Source organism: Cricetulus griseus, chromosome 7 (genome assembly GCF_003668045.3).
Source record: "Cricetulus griseus strain 17A/GY chromosome 7, alternate assembly CriGri-PICRH-1.0, whole genome shotgun sequence".
Lineage (NCBI taxonomy): Eukaryota > Metazoa > Chordata > Mammalia > Rodentia > Cricetidae > Cricetulus > Cricetulus griseus.
In genome coordinates, this window is record NC_048600.1 from 106,764,608 (window position 1) to 106,773,717 (window position 9,110).

A 9,110-nucleotide genomic window follows, 5' to 3' on the forward strand; every position below is an offset into this window, starting at 1 on the left:
TGAGGGTTGCCTTCTAGGATCTGGCCCCACAATAGGAAAAAACAATATATCAAAAAATTATATCCATGAAACGAAATGATACCTGCTTCAAACCAAGATGATACATATTCTTATAACCACAAAACCTAAAAAGAATATAAATCAAAATTAGAAAAACTTGCCAGGCGTTGGTGGTTCACACCTTTAATCCCAGCACTCGGGAGGCAGAGGCAGGCAGATCTCTGTAAATTCAAGGTCAGCCTGGTCTACAGAGTGAATTCCAGGACAACTTCTAAAGCAATACAGAGAAACCCTGTCTCGAAAAACCAAAAAAAAAAAAAAAAGAAAGAAAGAAAGAAAGAAGGAAGGAAGGAAGGAAGGAAAAAGAAAAACTCAGAAGTGAGGTGACAGAACCTGGAAAAAATTGAAAAGAAGAAAATAACATTTCAGAAATGAAAACTAAGCTAGGAAAAGATTTAAACACCTTTCTTAAGAAAAACAAAAGGTAAAAATTAGAGTAAGAGATGGACAAAAAAAAAAAAAAAGCATCAAGAAATCAAAAGATTCACCGGGAGGTGGTGGTGCATGCCTTTAATCCCAGCACTTGGCATGCTGAGGCAGGCTGATCTACAGATCTAGTTCAGGATGGTCAGAGCTGTTACACAAAGAAACCCTGTCTCAGAAAACAAAAAGAAAAAGAAAAGAAATCAAACAATTCAACAGAAACTGTCAAATAGTGAAGCCAAAGAAGACAGTGTACACATTAAAAGAATCCCTCAAGAAAGCCAGACCCGGGGATGTGGCTCAGTGGGGGTGCTTGCCTAGCCCAGGCAAGTACCTCATCCAAGCTTTAGCACCACAAAAAGAAACCAAAGCAAGGGAACAGACTGTAGTAATTCAAGAAAAATTCCCTGCTATAAGACCCCTGCAAAATGAAAGAAGACATGGGGGTAGGAAGCATGATATTTAAAAATGTTATTTCAAGGGCTTCCTAGTAACTCTTGATTAGCATATGCAAGGCCCCAGGTTCAATCCCTAGCACCTCAAGATAAATAGATAAAATCAGGCTGGCAAAGCATTTACCAAAGTCAGGGGACCATATTATGCAAGGCCCTCCACATCTCAGTGAGCTCCTTATACATATGAGATAATTATCATCATATCAGATGTAGTGATTGAGACTCAAAAATATACCCACAGTCACCCAGCCAATCAGACAAAAGAGCTCTTTACTTCAAAAATTAATATTCCAGAGAAAAGAGAATAAGAATTTAGCAACTATCTGCCATCCATTAGACAGCAAAGAGAATGAAACTCAGTGGTTTTGTTGAAAACGGACTGTTGTTGCTGACAAATGAGAGCAAGAAACCCAAGGGTCATGCATGAGAAGTTATTTTTTGTATTGGGTTCAATAGAGCAAAACCTTATTAATATCTTTTCAATAGTATTATCTACATTATAATACCTTTTATACCTTTTATAGAATTAAACCACCCTTCAGTTTTCAAATGCATAAACATATGACTGGTTTTAGTGCAAGTTGGAAGGGATTCAAAGTTAATTCCACTCAGTAGACAACTAAGTTAACTTCTGTTTGAAGGTTCAGCACAGCATAAACAAAATCCACCAGGTTTACAATGACTGAGTGGCCCTCCTGAGCCTTGCTGGCAGGCCTGTTCTTGTCCGGGCCTCACAGCAACAGGCAGAGGGTTTCTGTAGACTAAGACCACACAGAATTCTGACAAAAGGAACTGCAGCTGGAAGAGAAAGAATTCATAACATAAACATGAAAGGCAGGCAGCCAGGCAGGCAGGTCCCCAAGGGAAATATCATTCATTTCAGAGGCCGCAGAGAGAGGGGGAAAGGATCACTGGACTCAGAGGCCACCTGGGGTCCTGACCGCCATTTGCTGGCTTTGTGACCTCAGATCAAGTCATTTAACATTTCTGGAATCCGTACCTCCCAGGGGTATAAAAGGGTTAATAGCATCTATCCACTCCCACTCCCAAGTCTGAAATAAGGATTGGAAGAGCAACAAATAGAAGAATAGTTGACAGACACCAAATGCTTACTATGTGCCAATCAGTGGGCTGCATGCCTTTAGACGCTGCCTCTTAACACTGCACCACCCTCCTGAAGTAGCCTCTATTGTTCTCCCATTTTCCAGAGGGAGAAACTGGGCTTACAGATTTTCCCAAGTTAAGGCTGATATGAAACCCAAGTCAATTGTCTCCAGATCCTGTGTCCTTAGCTCTGGCATGCCTCCTGGAGCTCATCTCTAGAATTGCCCTACCTGTGTACTAAAAATTACACATGAAATGGGTACCAGCTGATACATGGAGGACCATTCTCCCATAGGTGAAGCAAAAGGGATGCTTCAAGAACACCCCCAAAGGGACTGAGAGATATAGGGAGACCCATGGATACAGGTCTGTATTAGGGTTCTCTACAGGACCAGAACTGAGTCAGTCTCTCTCTCTCTCTCTCTCTCTCTCTCTCTCTCTCTCTCTCTCTCTGTGTGTGTGTGTGTGTGTGTGTGTGTGTGTGTGTGTGTGTGTGTGTGTGTGTGTGTGTGTGTGCATTTATATAAAGAGAGTATGTGTGCTTGGTAGTCTAACAACGGATGTCTCATTTTAGAGGGGCCAAGAACCTGGTAGTTGCTCAGTCTACAAGGTTAGGTGTCTCAACATTCACTCCCATTCTGGTGCTGAAGGCCTGGAGGGTTCCTGGAGGCTGCAGGTCTGCAGTCTATGTTGGAAACCTAAAGAAGCTGCTTCTAATATCAGAGAAAGAATATCACAACAGGATAAATGAACTTGTCAGCAAGATCGAAGGCAAGCAGACAAAAAGCAAAGTTTCTTTCTCCCTGTTAATGAGATTAAGTCATCATAGGTTATAGATGAGACGAAGTGTCGTACTTGATTGGGTTTTGATGGTGGTTTTTATTTGTTTGGTTTTTTTTTATAGATAACTGTGAGAGTTGCTATCATTTTTAAACTCTGAAGAAGTGCTTGTGGAAATATGTGGCATTTTTTGAGGGCCAAGCTTAACCATTGTGCTTGAGGAGTCTTCCAGGAACCCCCAGGTCCATCGTGCTCCCTTGCTCCATGTTCTCAAAGGGTTCCACCCTTCACCATTCCCTATACTAATCCAATGTATAACCTGTCCTCCTCCGGCAAGCGCTTGGGATCATACATGGAAAACATGGTGTCTGGCATAAACAGGTGCTCAACAAAACGCTCACTGGATGGACAGGTGGGTGGGTGGATGGATAGTCTGAAAATCCAAAAGAGCACGAGACAGAAGATACTGCATTAAAGAAAAACATTAAGCATGTATAAAAATAACAGCAAACAACCTCAATGGAATTTCTGGGAATTTGGGTTTACTATGCCAAACCTATATAAGCTTTATAAAAAAGAGACAGGTCCAACAATGAGGGAATTTTATTGCTGCTTGAATGTCAATAAGAAAAGGCATTTACCAGCTGCTGGCTGACTCAGAGTTTTGTAGTTTATTTTCAACTTATCCTCTATTTTTAAAACTGACTTGGGTTTTGCCTCGAGCTACCTACAGTCCACCTCTTCTTAGACCTCAGCATTCCTTCTTAAACTCTTCTCTACAATTTAACCCCTAAACTAGTCCCAATCCTAAGCACTCCAGCCTGCTGTCTGTATAAACCATCAAAACACCTCAGAGGTTCCTGCTTCCACACTCAAATTACATCCATAAGAAGATAGCTCTCACATCTGGAAGTAGAACAAACTCCAATGTCAGCCAAGATTTTTGATTCTAGGGTCAGAAAATGGGGACTTAGTCATTACCCTATACCTGCCTTTTGTTCTATATGTAAAAAAAATCAATTTTGGGGCTCATAAAATTACATATTTAATATTTGGACCAAGTGTAGTGCTAGGTGCTTGAGAAGCAAAGTTGAATAAAATTCTAGCCAAAAATAACTGTATTAAGGGGTTGGAGATTGTGCTTGCCTATCAAGTGCAAGGCCCTGGGTTCATTCCTCAGCTTTGGTGGGGGGAGGTGCAGAGATAAATATGTTAAAATTACAACATCAACATGGGGAGACAGGTTCCTGCTTTCCCTAAGGAACCAGATAAATGACTTCATTTTTATTTTCATTATGTGGTGGGAGGTTGAGATGCCCTTGGAGGCCAGAGGTGTTAGATCCATGGAGCTGGTGTTAAGAGAGGCCAGCCACAGGTGGTTGGAACTGAATTCGGGTCCTTTGTGAGAGCAGTGGGTGCTCTTCATCATTAAGCCATTTCCTCAGTCTTGGATATAAACTTCTTATAGACAACATGAATGGTATCTTTTGTTCTTTTTTTTTTTTTCAATAGAATCAAAATCACAGCTCAGACAGAACACTACATGCCACTTTTCACTCTTTCAATTATGTACAATACAAGGTAGGGGTACTATACAGTACATACCCCTCCAGCTTATCATTTGAACAAAATGATGTGGGTGAGGAGTTCCTACTGAGTCTTTCTGGATGGGTATGTGAAAAGAAGGTAAAGAAAATGTCAGAATACTTGAACAACAACAAAGGCCCAGGGGGAAACTCAGCTAGTCTTCCAGGAGATCACAAAGTACCTCGAGACTTGTGGAGCAGAGAGAAAGCTGGACAGGAAAAGACCTAAGTCACATGGCCTTCTACCAAGCTACAGAGCTTTCCTTCATCTTGCTCCTGACTGCGTCATTATAGTGATGGTGGCTAATATTCACTGAGAATGATCCAGGTATTGGTCTAATGCTTACACAGCAAGGGTCACTGCAGGGCTTGTGAACTGTGTTTCTTTATGTTCTTTGTAGAGCAAAACTAAAGGCTATTGAAGAGATGAGCTGTTGAAGGATTTTGAGCAAGAGGACTGTGTATATATGTATAAATAATATTTTCCTGAAAGTCTCCCTATGTAGCTATGTAGCCCAAGTTGGTCCCAAACTGTCAATCCTCCCACTTCAGTCTCCTGAGTGTGAGATTGCAAGCATGCACCACCACACCCAGCTTGAGATTTATATTTTTAAAACGTATCTCTACACATAGTATTTACTGATGGAATAATTTTGCCTTTGCTTCAAAATAGCCAGTTCAATTTATATGAGTTGTTAATTACTGAAGCTGAGTGATGCATACATACCCCTTGTCTTTTTTGTATTTTCAAGTTTTCTACCATAAATATATTTTCTTAAATCTCAGGCAGCAATGTGGAGAGCTGATAGAAGAATGTGAAATAGAAAAAGATGCAAAAGGGAACTGTTCAACTTGAGAGCAGATGAGAACTGAGAAAGTGGCAATAGATTGGAGAGGGTATTTCAAGAAAAGGTGTGACAGGGAGAGAAAACTCAAGTTCAAAGTCAGTCTCACTGTCATGCCAGGCAGTGGTGGTGCACGCCTTTAATCCTAACACTTGGGAGTCAGAGGCAAGAGGATCTCTGAGTTCGAGGCCAGCCTGGTCTACAGAGCAAGTTCCAGGACAGTCAGAGCTGTTACACAGAGAAACCATGTGGCAGGGGTGAGGAGGCAGTCTTACTATCTAGCTCAAGTGACTGAGACAATAAGCTGTTAATATTATAAGGATACAGAGAATTTGAGAAAGAGGAGGCTAGGACACAGAAATGTGTTTGGTGTGGCTATACACTGCCAGCAGTTGTTTTTTAAGTATATTAAATGCAACCCCAGTGCAAACATGTATGTTTATAAATTACCCAATTTACAGTATGAATACATTATGAAACAAAATATTTTAGCAGAGCACATAAACTCTAGTGCTCCAATCGCTCACACCTAGGGTATGAGCTCCCTGCTCTATAGCATAGATGGGCAATGGCTGGAAACTTCTATGCTCCTATAAAATCAGAGTACTACTTTCCTTACAATACTGAGAATTACATGAAACCCAGTATATATACTGATGTCAGTTGGCACAGTTTCTGAGTTTTCACCCCATATTCTACTTTTCCCTACACCTGCTCAGCATCCACTTCCTCCAGTTTAGAATAGTAATGTTTTGTTCATGTGATGAAGGCATGGAGATGCATTTGAGTTGATCGCAAGTAGCCTCAGAGTTCTTTGGGGGTATGTGCAAGCATTTACACTTGCCTCTATCCCAAACTGAAGTCATAAAAGGACAGAAATGCATGTCACAGCCCTGCAGCTCGGAGTGGGTTACATATCCTCATCAAAAGCACATTCAACATCCATACATTTTATTTCTCAGAAGACACACAACTTTCACCTATAATTTAGGCACAGCACATTTCTTTAAAAGACCAGTCATTCTACACAGCAAATCATCACTTTACAGCTAATAATGGTTGTCCCCAAGCATGGACTGAGCCACAGTCATGCTAGCAATAGCAACTGCAAATACAGACCAGTGTGAAGGAATTCTTTTCAAGACAGGGTTTCTCTGTGGCTTTGGAGACTGTCCTGGAACTAGCTCTTGTAGACCAGGCTGGTCTTGAACTCACAATATCCTTGAACAACTAGGTTGGTTCTGGTGGTAAAGAAAAACAATGAGAGCCTGATTCAAATGCCCTAATGTCCAATGAAGAAAATGTTAAAGGCAAAAAGAAAAAAGAAAAACAAAAAACAGGTTCAATAGTATGCCTATAGAACAAACAGTACCTCTGCCTTGAAGGTTAAAACAGATTTTTTTGAACTCTCTTAGAGTACAAAATCGATCTAGAGGTTTTAATGAAGTACAGTTAAAACTTAAACTCTGCTTCCATAGTTTTCTCTATAAAAATGAATTCCTGTAGATCTTGAAGCTTGTGGTACCTGAAAACCACACACAAAATAATCACATAACACAGCTTGGTGTTCGTTTCTAAAACAAGCTGTAATTTAACTGAACAAAGTGACAGCATCAAGGCAACAAAAAAATGCCTTGCCTTTTAAGACTCGCATAATCCACTTCTGCCCCCTGGCGGCTAAAGAAAAAATAACACAAGCCATTGGTTTCAAGAATTTGAAGTTTTAGCTTTACTAAAAGGGGAGTGGGGAGAAGGTTCAGATAACAACTCCACAGGACATGTAATTTGAGAAAGATGCTGGAAGCCAGACAAGAATCTAGCAAGAGAAGCTGAGACAGTAGTAGCTCAGTGGTAGGCACCATGCTTATCTAGCCTGCATAAGGCCCCTAGCACTAGTTTCTAGAAAGGAACATTTAAAGCTGACTCCATGAAGCCACTGAGCTCCATAATTCATTGTCAGTAGAAACCCTAAAACACATCTTAACTGGATGCCAGTCCTACATGGAGTCATGTAATTGCTAACTCCATCCATTGCAAAATATTTGGCCAAGAGTAAAAAGTTTCAGAATGTAGTGTCGATGATGATGGTGGTGATGATTGGCAGTCCTCCTATCTACTGCATCACACAACTTCCCTGCAGCTTTAGTCTTAAACACATGCACTTTTCAAAATGCGCCACCATGCCATCCCATCCAACGTTGCCCAAACACTGGCTCACAATCAATTGGTGTTTTTACTGTATATATGAATTTTTCTGCTCTTGTAGAAATGCAATGGCTTAATTAGGAAAAACAAAGACCCAATATTTTCCTATTACTTTTCAGTATGAATCAAATTACTTTATCTCTGGACTGTATTGCTTACAATGAGTGTTTTTAAAACTGTTGGAATTGTTGACTCATATCATAAAGTAACCATTAGACAATTTGCATTTTCCTTATGGCTAAGGATGTTGAACATTTTAAAACTCTTTTCAACCACTTGAATGTTGTCTTTTGAAAACTCACTCGGTTCCATGTCCGACTTTTTATTAAGTTTTCTTGAACTCTAGTTTGAGTTCTTTGTAGTCTAGATGTTTGTTTTTTCCCTTTCTGTAGACTGCCCCTTGCTTACTGAAGCTTTAGTTTCAGATCATTTATTGTTGATATTGGTCTTAATGCCTACATTGTGGGGGTCCCATTCAGAAAGTCCTTTCTTTGTCCACTGAATCCAAAGAATCCTCCAGTATCAGGTCTTAAGTCCCTGATCTATCTGGAGTTGAATTTTGTGCACTTGTTGGTCTTAATGCCTGTGCTGTTGGGGGTCTTGTTCAAAAAGTCCTTTCTTGTGCCAATAAATTCAAATGGATTCACTAGGGCATTGGGTCTTACAGTGAAGTTCTTGATACATTTGTAGTTGCATTTTGCACAGGATGAGAAACAAGATAATTTGTTCTTTTATGTGTAGCTATCCAGTTTGACCTTCATCATTAAGAGGCTCTTTTCCCCAAAGTGTATTATATTCTAAATGCATTATGTGCTAAATGAACTTTGTATTCAACTGACTACTAATAATTCATCACACCCAGATTAATTCCTCAACCCACATCAGACAAGCTTCTATTTGTAATAGATGGCAATTAACTAGTGTTCTCTGTAGTCAAGTAGTCAAGGTACAGAGAACAAGAGAATGCAGAATGCTCCTTTATAAGAACATATATACCATACCCCTTCCTGTTGACTTTCATCACACCTAAGTAGATCTGGGGTCTGAGGACCTGAAAGAATGGGGTGGACTAGTCTAATGCTGTAGACAACTTTACTTCAGTTTCAGTGTACTTTATATATGAATGTAACAAAAAATGCAATGATCTAAGGTTGGTTGAGTTCAGAGAAACATATAAATGCCAATAAGCACATACACATATTAACAGAGCAGTCCTTCCCCAGAACTTTCTCAGGACAGACCAATTTAAACACAATTGTCTGGCATGTACTAAAGACTATATCCAGGATAGTACAGAGGCAACACAGAAGGCTATATCCAGATTCGTAGTACACTGATCAGAATGGGTTCTATAGCTGTGTTCTGACATCCAACAAGAATAAACATGTCTGTGGTGATGCATTATTTGATTCATTAAAGCTTGCCTGATGACTCAGAAAGCAAAGTCAGCCACAAGCTATAGAGGTCAGGCAGTGGTGATACACACCTTTAATCCCAGCAGCCAGAGCTAGGAAGTAGTGGTACACACCTTTAATCCCAGGACTCCGGATTAAGAGGTATCGAATCTCTGTTAGTTCAAGGCCACACTGACCACATGAAACTGATCCAGCCTTAAAAGAGCGAGCTCACACAAAGATGATCTCAGCATCTGG